Raw genomic sequence first — 16,641 nt, forward strand, 5'->3', positions numbered from 1 at the left:
GATCATGTATTTCATTGTGATATTAGTGTTTTGATTTATTGAAATACTGATTGACTACCAGGGAATAATTATTTTTAATTTAAAGAGTATTCTTCCCCAGTATGGTCGCCACTAGGTTATCGTTTCGTATTTTTGAGGTCGAGGGAGTAAACACATAGGACAACATCAAACCACTTTGGAAGCTGGGATCTAGCCCTGCCAGCTTCACAGAGGGATCTCTCTGTAAAATTTGGCTATGTTTGATGTGAATTTTAGGCTAGTTATGACTGTACTGATTGTTTTTTATTGGATTAATTGGTTGATTAAATTTTTATAATTCCATTGGGTTATGGAGTCTAAGATTAACTGGATCGGCATCAAATTTTGAAGGAGTTTCAGAGGGCAAGCTAGGTTGCACTAGTTGGATCTTTCAAAATTTTAAATGGTTTATGAAACAAAGAAATGTAAGATTCGTTAGAAACTAAGGAGCAATGAAGGATTCCTTAATTTGACTTCAACAGAAAACATATAAATTACTAATAACCAGAATAGGGTTCTCTGTATAACATATCCTATTCATCACAGTTTTTGTTGTGTAATTAAGCTTTTCAGAAATGAGAAAGAAAGGAGACAATGATTAAACACATGAACAAAAGAAAAAACATCACCAATTCGTACACCGTATGAACCCTGTGAAGAATGTCCTTGTATTATTGATGCTTCCAACAACTAGAAAATTACAATTCACAGAAGGAAATTATATTCAGCAATCAACCTATAATACTTCAAACAATGAAGTTTTTATAAAAATAATTACAAAATGATTTACAAAATCGTTGTCTCAATTGACAAATTTATTATTAGCATTGCCCTAAACAATAAAATCAATCTTTTGCAGAATCATAGGCAAGGTGGATAGGTGCATGAAGAGGTGGCTCTGTTTTGATGGATTCGGTTGCTGAATCAGCCTATGACTGTGTTGTTATGGGTGTTGTGATGGATGACGTGTTGGCTGATACTCTTATTGCATTCGAGTTTCTTTTTAATCCAATAAATCATAATTTCCTCCCACCTTTTTTCATCTGGAATGGTTAACTTAATTACCCTTCGGTAAATCTCATCAACCCCATTCTACTTTTCAAACGTTGGCGTTACTGTGAAGATATGTTTTACTTCGTTCTAGATAAAGAAGTCATTTCCCATTGTCTCTAAGAATGCTCTAGCTGTCATATTTCCTTTTATACCACTGAATTTAGTACTGCTTCTCGCCACTTCCTTCATCTTCATAACATAACCTTCTTGAGTAATAAATTTTTCATTAATCACATATATGCTGGGAAATCCTTTCTGAATTAATGTTTCAATCCTATTGAAAAATCTGTTCACTCCCAACTCTAGTGTTTCACATTTCTCCTCCAATTGATTAATGCGATTTCTTTTAGTCAAAACCTTCTTGACTTCCAAGATGGTGGAAGTCCTGTCACTAATTCCCAAATCTTCAAGTTCATATTTATTATTTGAATTTAGGAATTTGATGATGTTGGAAGCTTTTGTAAGCATGTCTCCCAACGTTTCCCATACTTTCACAATGGTTTCAGTGGCCTTTTGTATCAGTTCTTTATGTTTAAAAATGATTTGGATGCATGGCCAAATCTCATTCATGAAGTCCAAAATACCCATCCAAATGGTTTCCTTGGCTTGGGCCAAGGTTTGACCAATTGATTTATCCTTCTCCACCCTCTCTAACCTCTCTAGTAGTCTTTGTGACTTCTGTACTTCAACCAAATGAGAAGCTTCAATTTTGGCTTTATGTTCTTGCAAAGCTTTGAGCTGCCCATGCAAATTATTAATTTCTTCTGACTGGATTGACATATTTTACAATGTATTTGTCACCTGTTCAACACTTGTATCTTGAGTTGAAGAAGTTGCTGTAGTTGATCTTCTTGTAGTTGGGACTTGAGTGATGGGTATAGCATCCAAGGGGACTATGGCTACCCTTTGACTCTGTTCTTTCTCTTTGATCATTTTCTCCATTTCTACCTCCATCTGTCTGATCTGAACATTATGCTCTATGATTAGATTCATCATGTTAGCCTTCTGTGTCTCATTTTCTTTAATATATTTAGTCAAGGGATCCTTTGTGGCTGGTAGTTTCTGCTATAGGATTAAATGCACGATGTATGGAGAATGAAGAAACCCTCAAGGGTCTTCCCGGGACCCTTGGCAGACTGTAAGATTATCTGCAGCTGTCACAAAGCTACATGCATGTCCATACTCAATAAATAACTATCAAAGAAAAACATATTCATTGCCTCGAGTCTCCGTGTAGATTTTCTGGAGAGCACTATGTAGCTAGGTGGAAGTCCCCTAAGCCGGCTCAAGATCAAGTCCTACACATAGAACAGACAATTGTATTCACAACATAAAACCTTGATAATTAAAACATGAATATACAAAAGACATCTAGTTGCACATAACTAAGTTATTCATGCTAAAAGGCATTGAAAAAACAATTAAATGAATTATAGTACCAACACCACGGAGTAGACAGTACAATTGCAGTTCTATATTAATGTTAAAAGAGTGATTACAACCATCGGTTGAATCAGCCTTCCCTTACCCCTCCAGCTTCTCTCTCTCTCTCCTTTCTTACCAACTTCTTATGCTTAGGTCTGAGACTCTGCTCAATAATCAAGTAAGCCCTAGATCTGCTTATGTAGCATTCGAGGTTAGGGTTGCCAAGTTTCTCCATGAGTTTCTTTAGGTAAAAGCAATGATGTTTCCATTCTTTTGAGCTCTTTCCCATTTGCCTTCTTCATTAGGATTAGAAATCCCTCAAATAGGTCGAACTTTGATGTTTCCTTGCTTTTCTGAGTAGATTTAGGAGAGAATGTAGGGATATTTCTTAGTCAATTCGCTCCTTTGACCCTTAGATCCTCATTAGGGTTCACTAATGCTGTCCCCGAAGTAACAAGTAGAGTTACTGGGGTCACTAACACTCCCTTAGGCTTGCAGAGAAGCTTTATAAAGCATGTTGTTAGTGTATATGTAGTGTTATCTTAGAAACAAGGCTTGTGAACTTGGTCATTGCTTCAGCCATCATGTATTTCCCCTCTGAGCTGATGAAGAGGTCATTTTGCTATATAACCGTTTCAGATGCTTTCTCAATGCTACAATGGCACGATTTTTCTTCTTGATGATCTCCTCTGCTGCATTTATATCTTTAGGATCATATCCTATCTTGACTGCCAAATCTTCCAAAGATTTGATCCTATTATCCTTTCCTAAGGAAGATACCTTTTCCATTTTCAATTGGGATTGAATGCTTGCATATGAAACCTGTAACTTTGACAATGACATGGAAGTATTAGTTAAGGTAGAGGAAATAATCTCACTAGTCTGTTTATGCATCTCCATTTGGTAAATGGGATGGATATCTTTGTTGCTGAATTGAAAAACTTTACTCTTGTAATCTGCTAGTGTCTGGGATGTGGAATTTGGGCCTCAAGGAAGGCTATCTACATATTTCCTTGTTCTGTATCAAAAACTGATAATAGTTTTCTTTGTGAACTGGAAGTCCGCTTCCAAAACTGATTGTAGGTGTTGTTCTTAAGAATTTCGTTCTTAAGTTTGATCTCTCGGTACCTGTCAATTTTTTTTTTTTTTCCTTTTCTCCTTCAAATATTCCGAAGATAGCTCTGTTTATTTTTGACCATGTTGTTAGCACTAGGATTGAACCTCAGGCTGAAGGAATGCAATGCCATGGTAACCACAAACCACGCTTAGCCATGTAGCTAGCCCTATTGGGCCGGGAGAGGGCTCTCTCAGTAAGGATCTCAGCCAAGATGACTGGATCAGGTAAAGTATTTTAGGCTAGGTATAGTAGCGCGAAGGTTTTGATTGGATTTTGTAAGGGTTTTGCTGGGTTAGGAGGAGATGGACAATTTAGGTCTAGGGAACTAAGTCATAATTGCAGGTTGTTCAATGGGGCAAGGTAGGCATAGGATTTAACACTCAAGGGCTTGATGGGATGAGATGTTTTAGATTGGTGATAAGCTAAGAAGGGTGTGTGAAAACCATGGATCCTTCCTAGACTACAGAAAACATGAAATAATGAATGGTTTCCCAAGGCAAAGCACTGATATAATGAATTCAACCTATCAAATGGAAAACATTCAACTAGAAGCAATAAAATGATGAATGGAATACATAAAACACATTAACATATGATCACATAAGAATAAACTGTACTAAAACTCATACCACATGGATCCCATAAAAATAGCTGCAATTCTTATTAATCTCATGCCAAACTGCTTACAAAAGGTGTCCAATCAAGGTCTGAGCATCCAAATGAGTCCAACCCCCTACTAAGAGAAAGGAGAAGATGTTATGCTCTGGACCTGCGAGAAGATACGAGAATACCAAATATGCGAAGAAATATACCTAGAACACAGAACAATAAGAAATAACAACATGTATTTTATTATTCAGAAAGGAATGCAATGTTCACTTGCCTCTTCGAGGGGGCAACCTCCAATAGAGCTGGGCTCAATTACAAAATAAGACACAACACTCCTCGAGGGGAGTCTCGATCATTTATATAGGATTCATACTTGCAATACCATGGGTCAGTACCATGGTTCTTATTAATACCATCTATCTAATACCATGGCCCATTTGCAACTAACTGTGGTCCTTTCTTTAAATGCGGGTCAACCACTTACAATTATTAATATGGGCTTTATTGACTCTTTACTTAACTATAACTATGACTCGACCCTATTACATAAATAAGGGGGTTAGGGTTGGACCCTAACATGCCATCCCCCATAAAAATAACCTTGTCCTCAAGGCTAAAGCTGCGGAAACTTCTGAAGGACAGTGGCTGGTTCCCATGTCGCATATTCTAGAGAGGTGTCTTTCCACTTGACGAGGACTTCCTTGATCGTGCGGCCGCGCAGGTGCTATTATCACGTGCCAAGAACTTGTTCAAGTTGGACCCAGATTGAACCTTCTTTGTCCAATTCCAGTAGACTGGTTTGAATTTGGCAATGGTTCCCAATCACTTTCTTGAGGCATGAGACATGGAAGACTGGATGAATTTTTGCAGTGGGTGGAAAAGCTAGCTTGTAGGCTACTTCTCCAATGTGTTGAAGTACTTGATACGGTCCGTAGAATTTTGGAGATAATTTCTGACAACCCTTGTCTTTGAGTGATGTTTGCTTATATGGTTGCAGCCTCAAAAATACCTGATCCCCTTCTTGAAATTTGCATTCTGAATGATGTTGATTTGCCTATTGCTTCATGCAGTTTTGAGCTTGATGGAGATTATCTCTGAGGTGGGCTAGCATGGTTGTGCGGTTCTATAGGAGTTGATCCACTGCTTGTACCTTCGAGCATCCCTGGATATAAGAAGTAGGTGAAGGGGGGAGTTGACCATAAACTGCTTCATATGGAGTCATTTTTGTGGTGGCATGATAGTTAGTGTTGTACCACCATTCGGCTAGAGGTAACTACTATACCCATAGATGTTGCTTTTCTGAAGTGAAACACCTAATGTAGGTCTCCAGACATTTGTTGACTGCTTCAGTTTGACCATCAGTTTGGGGATGATAGGAAGTACCGAGTTGTAGTTGGGTACCTTGTAGCCTGAAGAGTTCCTTCCAAAAGTTACTAGTGAATATCGGGTCACGGTCAGACACAAGGGAAGTGGGAATGCCATGCAATTTGAAGATTTGGTCCATGAAAGATTGAGCCACCAAAGCTGGTGTAAAAGGGTGGGGTAGGGCGCAAAAATGAGCATACTTAGAAATTCTGTCCACAACCACCATGATGACTGACTTGTTGCCTGAATTCGGAAGACCCGTAATGAAGTCCATAGAAACCTCCGTCCAGATTGAGTCCGGGATGGGCAATGGCTGTAATGTGCCTAGGGATTTGACTGTTTGTCCTTTGTGGCACTGACATACGTCACACTCAGCTACAAAAGTAAGAATGTCCTTTTTCATGCCTGTCCAAAAGAATAAACATCGAGTGCGAGCATAAGTCTTCTGAATGCCTGAATGGCCTGCAGTAGGAGATGAGTGCAACTCCGCCAAAATGCAACTTTTGAGGGTGGATGTTGGTGATATCACGACTCTGCCCTTGTAGCAAAGAATCTCATCCTGCCAAGAGTAGTACCCTGTGGAATTTGGATCCGCCTGCAATTTATTAATGAGTTGGGAGAGAAAAGGATGTGAAAACCATTCCTTGCGAAGCCTCTGCAATCCATCCTGGAATGGGAAGGGATATTGCAAGCAGGGTGCTTTCCTCCTCAAATTGGCGTGATGAAGCATCTGCTACAACATTTTCATACCCTTTCTTGTAAATTATCTCATAATCATATCCCAAAATTTTGGTGAGCCATTTATTTTGCTTTGGCGAGGATAGGCATTGCTCCAAAAATATTTAAGGCTTTGATGGTCTGTAAGGATTTGGAAATTCCACCCCAATAAGTATGGTCGCTAGGTATCCACTGCATGTAGATGGCCATCATCTCCTTCTCATAGGTAGATTGTCCCAGATTTGTTCCACTTAGTTGTTGGCTAGTGAAGGCCAAGGGTCGACCTTCCTGCATTAAGATCGCCCCAATACCCATACCTGAAGCATCACATTCAATCACAAAAGATTTGGTGAAGTCGGGTACTACTAATATGGGAGTGGAACACATGGCATGTTTGAGAGCTATAAATGCCTGTTGCGCTTCATCATTCCAGAGAAATAATTTTTTCTTGAGAAGGTGAGTGAGGGGTCTAGCAATGCGACCATAATTGCAGACAAATTTGCGATAATAGCCCGTGAGACCTAAAAATCCTCTCAAGCTCTTCAAGGTCTTTGGTTGAGGCCAATGTTAGGATATTCCGACACATAGGAAATAGTTAAGTATAACTTGGTCTAGTGTAGAGTTAGGTAAAGTGTGTTTCTTTACTATGTACATTTTGTAACTTACAATTCGACGGTCACGATATGTAGTGATCCGACGGTTCATTCTCTCCTCGGTATTACCAACACTTGATTCGTGGATTAACACCCGATTGGTCCATGATCTCTATTTAAAGAGCATGGAGGGTCATTTGTAGGGTAACCATTCATGAGAGAAGCTTATGTAAATTTTCATTCTTTTATTAATAAATTTCCTGAAGTGGCTGCGTTGGCTCAGGTCGTGGACTATTTCCCTCTTTGAGGGTTTTAACCACGTGAAAAATACTGGTGTATTGATCTGTGATCTATTTATGAGCGGTGTCCTTTGGTATTCTGTCTGAGGAACTTACCCTGTAAATTCCTACATGGTTTCAGAGCTATTTGAGGGTCGTATCCATTGGTGATCCAAATCTGAAGCCGGTAGAACTGCATCTGACTGATTTCGGGCCGAGAGGACTACTCTATTGTGTTAGGAGCATATGTTCCAATGAGGAACCCCTTTCGTTTCACGCGAAAAGGTTTCCGGTAGCCCTAGTTACGTCATTTTTAAGATCTGGAGGTATACAATGTTTATTTGCAGTTTACAGTTATTTTCTCTCTGTTTATTTCGGTTTATTTAGCTCTTTGTTTTTTTATTACCGGATCTATACCTTTCATTTTTGCGTATGCTCTTTGCCCCGCGACTCTGTGTGATTTGGGCAAATCAGAAACAGAAAGGAAGGATTTTTCTCATGCGTATGCTCTTTTCCGCTGCGCCTTAGTGTGATCTCGGAAAATTAGAAACATTGAGGAAAATATTTAGTTTCCGGGTAAAGCTAACTTCAAGCCGTAAGGTTTGTTTTTTTTTTGTATGTTCGTGCTGGGTTTTGTATTTTTTGTTTTGTAGGGAAAAAGGGCTTCCTCAAGCAAGCACGCAGCCCAAAGCTTCAGTGACTATATAAAAGAAACCCCCCCCCCCCCTTCCTCTTTTCCAAAAATTACTAAACTTTTAGTTTAGCTCACTTGGTCCAAAGCTACTTTATGAGAGTAGAGGTCTTGAGTTCAAGTCTTCTTTTTGTTGAGCTAATTAGATTAAGTTTGGAAAGGGGGTGGATTTTTTTTAATATAACATTATCATTCATTTCCGCACATTCCCACACTTAATTGGCATCTTCATCAAATTTTCTTCAAAAAGCCATAACTTCTTCATCCGGAAGCCGTTTTCAGAGCCGTTTTTTTGAACCAGCCTAATTTTTCGAGATCTTTCCATTGGAACACTTAGTTTCAGCATCTATAGCTTCAGTTTATATTAAAATGGAAAGTCCATGCCAAGTTATTCTTGACAACACCAACTACTTCCAATGGAGGTCCTACATTGTGGATTTACTTAGAAGTAAAGGTCTTTAAAGAATAGCCTCAGGCCAAGAAACCAAACCAAAAGATGAAGATAAGGCAGCTAAATGGGAAAATAGGCAAGATCAAGCACGTGGGTTGATAGGGATGTCTATTTCTCCAGATCTTAGATTCCATATTGCAGAACTTGATACTCCTGATGAAGCAATGAAGCAGATCACTAAAGTTTTTGGAATTAAAAATGAACTTAAAGCCCATCAACTCGAAAATGAGTTGCTTACATTGGACCCCAATAATTTTTCTTGCATTGAAGATTTTTTGTCCAAGTTCAAGACCCTTAGACTTCTCTTGGAAGGTGTTAAGGTTAAGAAAGAAGATAGTAACCTTATCTATTCCATTCTTACTAAGTTGGGACTAGCCTACTCTGTGTTTGTTTCCACCTTCCATTCTACAAGAGAAGCCTTCATTTCTCAAGGACAAGCCTACAAGTCCCCTTCCTTTGATTCCTTTTGTGATTCTTTAATAAGAGAACAAGAAAAACTCTTACACCTTGGTCTTCTTAATTTTGGAAACTCTTCTAAGAAAGCGTTAGCCGCCCAGCAGCAACCAAATTCAAAGAATCCTAAGAGGTTGTATCCTAAAAGGAATGTTCCTAAACCAAACAAGGGTCCTAAGCAATTTCAACCTCAAAATGAAAAATCATTTCAACAAAATGATAAGGAAAATAAAAACAAAGGGAAGAAGACTGATAGAAATTTCCACTTTTGTAATCGAGATGGCCACTTAGAATCCAAATGCTTTAAGAAGATGCAAGCCTTGGAAGCAGCAATGAAGAAGCATAACATCCATTTGGAGCACTCTTCAACTTCAACTTCATCTTCAGGAATAACACTTTCTGCATGTGGTTGTCAAGCATCTCGGTCTGGCTATGCACTAAATGTATCTTCTTCTTCTCATTCTCATGAGTGGCTCATTGATTCTGGAGCTTCTTATCACATGGCCAAAAACAAATCCATGTTTTCTTCTTTAAATGATTGTAACACCAAAAATATATATGTTGGTGATGATATATCTCTTAGTGTTGTAGGGACTGGAACTGTTCATATAGACAATGGTTAATTTAATGATGTATTATGTGTTCCAACCTTATCTTGCAACCTTCTATCTATATATCTGATAACTCATTCAGGTGAAGGTAAAATCGTTGAATTTTCACCTCACGATGTTGTAATTAAGGACCTAAGAGATTCTCGACAGATTTTAGCTACTGGAATTACTAATGATTCTACAAGGTTGTACAAGTTTCACAACTTTGGGTCATCAAATCTTACCTCGGTATTTGTTGCTCATAACGATGAAGTGAGCAAACTTTGGCATGAGTGATTTGGTCACTTAAACTATCTCTCCCTTCAGAATCTATGTAAAGAAAATATGGTGACAGGTCTTCCAATGGTATCTTGTAGAGATGGCGTTTGTTCCGGATGTGTACTTAGAAAACATCATCCAGATAGTTTTGAAAAACGTGCCTCTTGGCACGCCTCAGCCCCTTTACAGCTTGTGCATAGTGATTTATGTGGTCCACTTCCTGTTGTTTCATTCTCTGGCTACAAGTATTTCTTAACTTTCATTGATGATTTCTCCAGACGCACTTGGGTATACTTCTTAAAACTCAAGAGTGAAGTATTTAACATGTTCTTGGCCTTTAAGGCCTTTGTTGAAAAACAATATGGACATCAAATTCTTAAGTTAAGATCTGATAATGGCGAAGAATATGTTAACAACAAATTCATCAACTTTTTCACTGAGAATGGAATTCAAATGCCACATATTGTTCCATATACTCCACAACAAAATGGTGTAGCTGAAAGGAAGAATCACACCTTAAATGAAATGGCTAATTGTATGCTTCAATCTAAAGGACTTAGTCTTAATTTTTGGGCAGAAGCAATTAACTATGAAAATTACATAATAAATCGCACTCCTACTAAGGTTTTAAAGAATATCACTCCAGAAGAAGCATGGAGCTCAATTAAACCAGATGTAAGTCACTTTCGTGTTTGTGGAAGTGAAGCATGGGCCCATATTCCAGATGAGAAACATAAAGCTTTAGAACGTAAGAGTGAAAAATGTATTTTTGTCTGATATTCTGAAGATGTCAAAGGATATAGACTTATTCCACTTAAGTCCAAAAATGTTATCATTAGAAGAGATGTAAAGTTTGCTGAAAATATATCGGCCTGCGAGCCTAGTTCGGCGGATGTGCCACCTCTCTCTATCTCTTCTACTATTGAAAATATTTCTTCTTCAGATGATGAAAGCGAGGATGACAATCTTCCCCCACCTTCTCAGGATTCTCCTTCAGCTCCTCAGCTTCCAAAATGGGTTCGTGCTACTCAGGATGCAGCAGGTGATCTTTCTGGTGATCCTACAGATCAGCGATGTACACGTTCTTAGTTCGATAGAGCCTCTTCTTTACTAGCTCAAGCTTCAGCGAATTATGATCCTGACACCTTTGCAAAAGCTTCAGGACATCCAGATTGGGACGCAGCTATGAATGAAGAATATCATTCGTTATTGGCAAATGATACATGGGATCTTGTTCCTCTACCAAAGGGACAAAAACTTGTTAGATGCAAATGGGTTTACAGAACCAAGTATGGACTAGATGGGAAAGTTGATAAACATAAAGCTCGTCTTGTTGTTAAGGGGTTTTCACAAGTTGAAGGCATTGACTATACTGAAACCTTCTCCCCTGTTGCCAAAATGAACTCTATCCGCCTTCTTCTTTCCCTTGCTGCCTCTTTCAAATGGGAAGTCCATCAGATGGATGTTAAATCTGCCTTCTTGCATGGGGACTTGCATGAAGAAATCTATATGGAACAACCTATTGGCTTTATACAAACAGACTCCAGCCTTGTATGTTGGCTTAAGAAATCCCTTTATGGTCTCAAGCAAGCACCTCGGGCTTGGTATGCCAAAATGGATAGCTTTCTTTTAGAAACTGGCTTTTCTAGGTGTCATTTTGACAATACTGTCTACACCAAGAAAGTGGGCAAGTCTCTTATCATTCTTGTTCTTTATGTTGATGATCTTGTCCTCACTGGTAGTGATCCCAACCTTATCACCCATGTGAAGTCTAGCCTTAAAAAGAAGTTTGAAATGACAGACTTAGGACACTTGCATTATTTTCTTGGTCTTTAAGTCTTGCAATCCAAGGAAGGTATTTCCCTTTCCCAGTCCAAGTATGCATGTGATCTTCTACGCCATTTTCACATGGAAGACTGTAAGCCAACCCCTTCTCCCTTTCAATCTGGAGCCAAACTTTGAGTCATTTGTACTTCCCCTGAAGTTGATGCTACCTTATACTGTCAGCTTATAGGAAAACTTTTGTATCTAACCCATACTCGTCCTGACCTTTCCTTTGCTGTTGGCCTTGTTGCTCGGTTTATGCAAAACCCACATGAAATTCATTGGAAATCAGCTAAAAGAATACTTCGTTATGTTTGAGGTACAGTTCAGTTTGGGATTCATTACAGTGCCGAAGCATCTCCTCTATTGGTTGGTTTCACTGATTCCGATTGGGCTGGTGACCCTGATGATCGGAAGTCTACTGCAGGTTATGTGTTCACTCTTGGTTCAGGACCTATTACATGGGCTTGCAAGAAACAAAGTGCCATTTCTCTTTCTTTAGCAGAAGCAGAGTATCGTGGTGCCGTAGAAGCTAGTAAGGAAGCCTTGTGGCTTCGTTAGATCCTGTCAGAGTTTGGCTTTCAGCAGCAGCATCCGACTACACTTTGGTGTGATAATCAAAGTGCCATTCAACTATGCAAAGATCCAGTCCAACATCAGCGCAGCAAACACATTGAAATGCACATGCACTTCATCAGAAAGCTCATTCACGACCATGTTCTTGAAGTGCAATATTGTTCAACAGATGATCAAGTTGCAGACATATTTACAAAGGCTCTCACAGAGGCGAAGTTTACTAAACTTTGATTTATGGTTGGAGTTCAGGAAGTTGTCACTAAGGGGGGATAGGCTTTAGTGCCTCCTTCCTTCTCCTATTGTGTCATATTTGTAAATCCTTCAATTCTATCCTAAGTTGTTCTTAAGGGGGGACGTTAGGATATTCCGACACATAGGAAATATTTAAGTATAACTTGGTCTAGTGTAGAGTTAGGTAAAGTGTGTTTCTTTACTATGTACTTTTGTAACTTACAATCCGACAGTCACGATATGTAGTGATCTGATGGTTCATTCTCTCCTCGGTATTACCAACACTTGATCTGTGGCTTAACACCCGATTGGTCCATGATCTCTATTTAAAGAGCATGGAGGGTCATTTGTAGGGTAACCGTTCATGAGAGAAGCTTATGTAAATTTTCATTCTTTTATTAATAAATTGCCTGAAGTGGCTGCGTTGGCTCAGGCCATGGACTGTTTCCCTCTTTGAGGGTTTTAACCACGTGAGCAATACTGGTGTATTGATCTGTGATCTGTTTGTGAGCGGTGTCCTTTGGTATTCTGTCTAAGGAACTTACCCTATAAATTCCTACAGCCAATCCTGTATTGACTGGATCTTTTTGGGGTCCACCCTGACACCTTCACGCCCCACAATGTGGCCCAAATAATCAACTTCTTCCATGCCAAAAGAGCACTTGGACATATTGACAAATAATTTATGCTTCCGGAGCAGTTGCAAGAGCAGATCTACATGCTGGAGATGTGTGGCCCATGTGCGACTGTAGATGAGGATGTCATCAAAGAAAACGAGGACAGATTTTCTGAGATATGGTTTGAGCAGGTGCTTCATGAGGCTCTGAAAAGTGGATGGGGCATTACAAAGACCAAATGGCATGACCATGAATTCGTAATGGCCTTCATGAGTTCGGAAAGTAGTCTTTGGAATGTCTACTTCTTTCATGCGAATTTGGTGATAGCCCGAGCGAAGGTTGAGCTTTGTAAAGAATTGAGCCCCATTTAGTTCGTCCAGAAAATCATCGACAACCGGGATGGGAAATTTATCTTTGACTATTTGCTTGTTGAGGGCCCTGAAGTATGGAAACATACGCCTTTCCCCATCTCTCTTGAGCACCATGACCACAAGCGATGAATAAGGACTAATGCTAGGACGAATGACGCCTGCTTCTAGGAGTTCCTTGATGATTTTTTCAATTTCATTCTTTTTGGCGAACAGATATCGATATGGGCACACATTTGGTGGTTGGGGCCGTAGGACCAAAGTAATGCTATGATCATGTTCCCCTCTCGAGGGTGGAAGATCACGAGGCTTGTCAAAGACCGACAGATGGTTGTTTAAGATATGTTGCATCTCAAGATGAATATGAAGAGAAGTGGGTTCGAAGGCCTGGATGGAACTAAATTGGGCTATAACTCCATGGTGGCCCTTTTCTAACAATTTTTCCATCCTATGCGAGTTGATGATAGAGGGAGCACCCGCCTGGAGTCCGCGGAGGGTATGTGTGTGGTTTTTCTGCTTAAAGCTCATATATAACTCCTGGAAATCCATTGTGATTGGGTCGAGTGTGCGGAGCCATTCAACATCCAAGACAATGTCACACCCACCCATGTGTATGGAAAACATGTGGGTATTTAATTGATAATCCCCCATTTGAAGTTCGACATTTTCACAATGGCCTTCACATTTCATTGTCCCCCCATCCGCAATTTGGACCTGGAAATTAGAGACTGCTCTGACAAAACAATGCACTGCTTCAGTGACTCTTTGATGGATAAAGTTATGTGTACTTCCACTATCATTCAAGACTACTACAGGGCGATGCTTAGTAAAACCTCTGATTTTGAGAGTTTGGGGAGAAGAAATCCCTGCCAAAGCATGAAGCGAGATAACTGGTTTTTCAAGTGTAGCTGGGAGTGCATTGTCTGGCTGGTTGTCCTCATTGTCCTCCTCTGGTTCCTCAAATGGTGGGGCTTCGTCCGATGAATTGTGATCAGTGGCATCAATTTTAAATAATTTGGGTTCCTTGCATTTATGCCCCGGGTAGTATTTCTCATCACAGTAGTAACACAATCCTTGCTTTCTTCTTTCTGCCATTTCTGCTGGTGACACCTTTTGAACCTTAAGTGTTTGGAGCCTGGGTGGGGCGACCTTTCGCTATGAAATTTGGACGAGTCGAATGGGCCACTAATGCGCGTTCTAATTCACGAGCTATCTTGCAAGCATCCAGCCATGATATTGGGTGTTGCAGTCAGATGTGGGCTTGTATGGCTTCTTTGAGACCACTGACAAAACATTCCAAGTAGAACTCATATCGTAGACCTCCTGTGCGGAAGGATAAGGTTTCAAAGGTTGTAATATATTCTTGCATTGTTCCTGTCTGTCGAAGCTTAGTAAGATGACCCAAAAAATTAGATTCATGCTCAAAGTGATCCGAACGGGTTTTTGCAAATACCTGCCAAGTCACGGGCCTTCCATAGCAACATTGATGCCACTGCCACCATTGCCATCTTTCATTGTCCAAGTACATGCTACCCACACTTAGCTGAGTCACATCATCTCTGATGTGATTCAATGTGAAATATTGCTCCATTTGTGCTAGCCATGTGGTCAGATGAGAGCCATCAAATTTATACATGTCCAGCTTGGGTGGTCGTGGCTGGGACTGTTGGTGGTTTCCAAAGAAGTGAAGAGAATGGCTAGACTCGCCCTCAATGTTTTCATTAAAAGCATATGCCTCTGATTGTTCCCCCGACTTTCCCTTTGTGATTGTGTCAGCTAAGGTCTGGATCGTCTTCGTTAATGTGTCCAAATTTTGTTCAAGGGTGTCGATCTTCTCATTGGCCATAGCTTGAGCTCTGGTTTGTACCATGCACCAATCCATTGCACTTGTCGTTACGACGAAAAAAATAAATAAAATTTGGGACCACCCGAAATTTTGACACTAACAAGTGAATTGTACCACTTTGCTTAGCCCATCGACTTGATTCTTATGGGCCAAGTCTCCTATAAGAGCCCCGAGAGGGTCTCAGACTTTTTTTTTTACTCAAAAGGAGTTTACTCCTCGCTTAGGAATACTACAGTAGCTGATTCCCAGAAAAGTAAATTCCACCCAATGTCCTATGAGAATCACGCCCAGGTATAGGGGCCCAGACAAATCGTCAGATCTGTCGGCGAACCCTCAACTGCAGAGTATGAGTAGGAATGTGGCAGTGATCGAACCCTTGCTGCTAGATCTAGATGGCGGATCTGATTGTTGCAACTGCTATAGGACCCGAACTGCTAGATTTGAATGGCCGATCTGATAGATCTGATTGGCAGATCTGATAGATCTAAATGGAAGATCTGAGAGATATGAATGGCGGAACTGATTGTTGCGGCTGCGACAGAACCCCATTTGCTAGATCTGATCTGGCAAAGATGATGCGTGATCTAGAGAGAGATAAGGGAACTATGGTCTCAAGGAGTGTCAGGTGCTACAGATCACAATATACATAAGGGTCTGACAGTAGTACTCGACCCAATCTTTTAGGGCACTAACCAAGGAGGATCAACCATACCCTTAGCTGTACAACCTGACTACCCTATCATATGCGTGAGTATTCTCCCTGAGTGCTATTCTCGGTGTACTGTAATAGAAAGACGACTGACGTTTTATCTATGGTGAGGTTTCAAGAGAGCCTAGGGGGCTTGCGATATACGTAGAGGGTACTTGGAAGACAGTCTGTGCACGGTTCTGTCTAATGCGCTACTACTTGAAAGGGTACCCACAGGGGTTACAAGGGATTCCAACAAGCGTGACCACCTCTTGTATTTCCCACGTGAATGCCTCCCCAAATCCGCAGGTTTATGTGCTCAACGATAGATCCCATGGTTTAAAGACGTCGTAACACATCTCTAGCAAAAAACAATTTTGCTAAAAATGGAGATCCCACTGGCCTTGGAAAGCACTCTGATACCACTTGTTATGCTCTTGACTTGCGAGAAGATACCAAAATATAAAATATGTGAAGAAATATACCCAGAACACAGAACAATAAGAAATAACAGCATGTATTTTATTATTCAGAAAGGAAAGCAATGTTCACTTGCCTCTTCGAGGGGGCAACCTCCAATAGAGCTGGGCTCAATTACAAAATAAGACAAGACGCTCCTCGAGGGGAGTCTCGATCCTTTATATAGGATTCATACTTGCAATACCATGGGTCAGTACCATGGTTCTTATTAATACCATGGCCCATTTGCAACTAACTGTGGTCCCTTCTTTAAATGCGGGTCAACCACTTACAATTATTAATATGGGCTTTATTGACTCTTTACTTAACTATAACTATGACTCGACCCTATTACATAAATAATGGGGGTTAGGGTTGGACCCTAATAGAAGA

Source organism: Pinus tabuliformis, chromosome 1_1, assembly GCF_031772625.1.
Source record: "Pinus tabuliformis cultivar Carrire ecotype Pingquan chromosome 1_1, CPIR1, whole genome shotgun sequence".
In the NCBI taxonomy this organism is placed as follows: Eukaryota; Viridiplantae; Streptophyta; class Pinopsida; order Pinales; family Pinaceae; genus Pinus; species Pinus tabuliformis.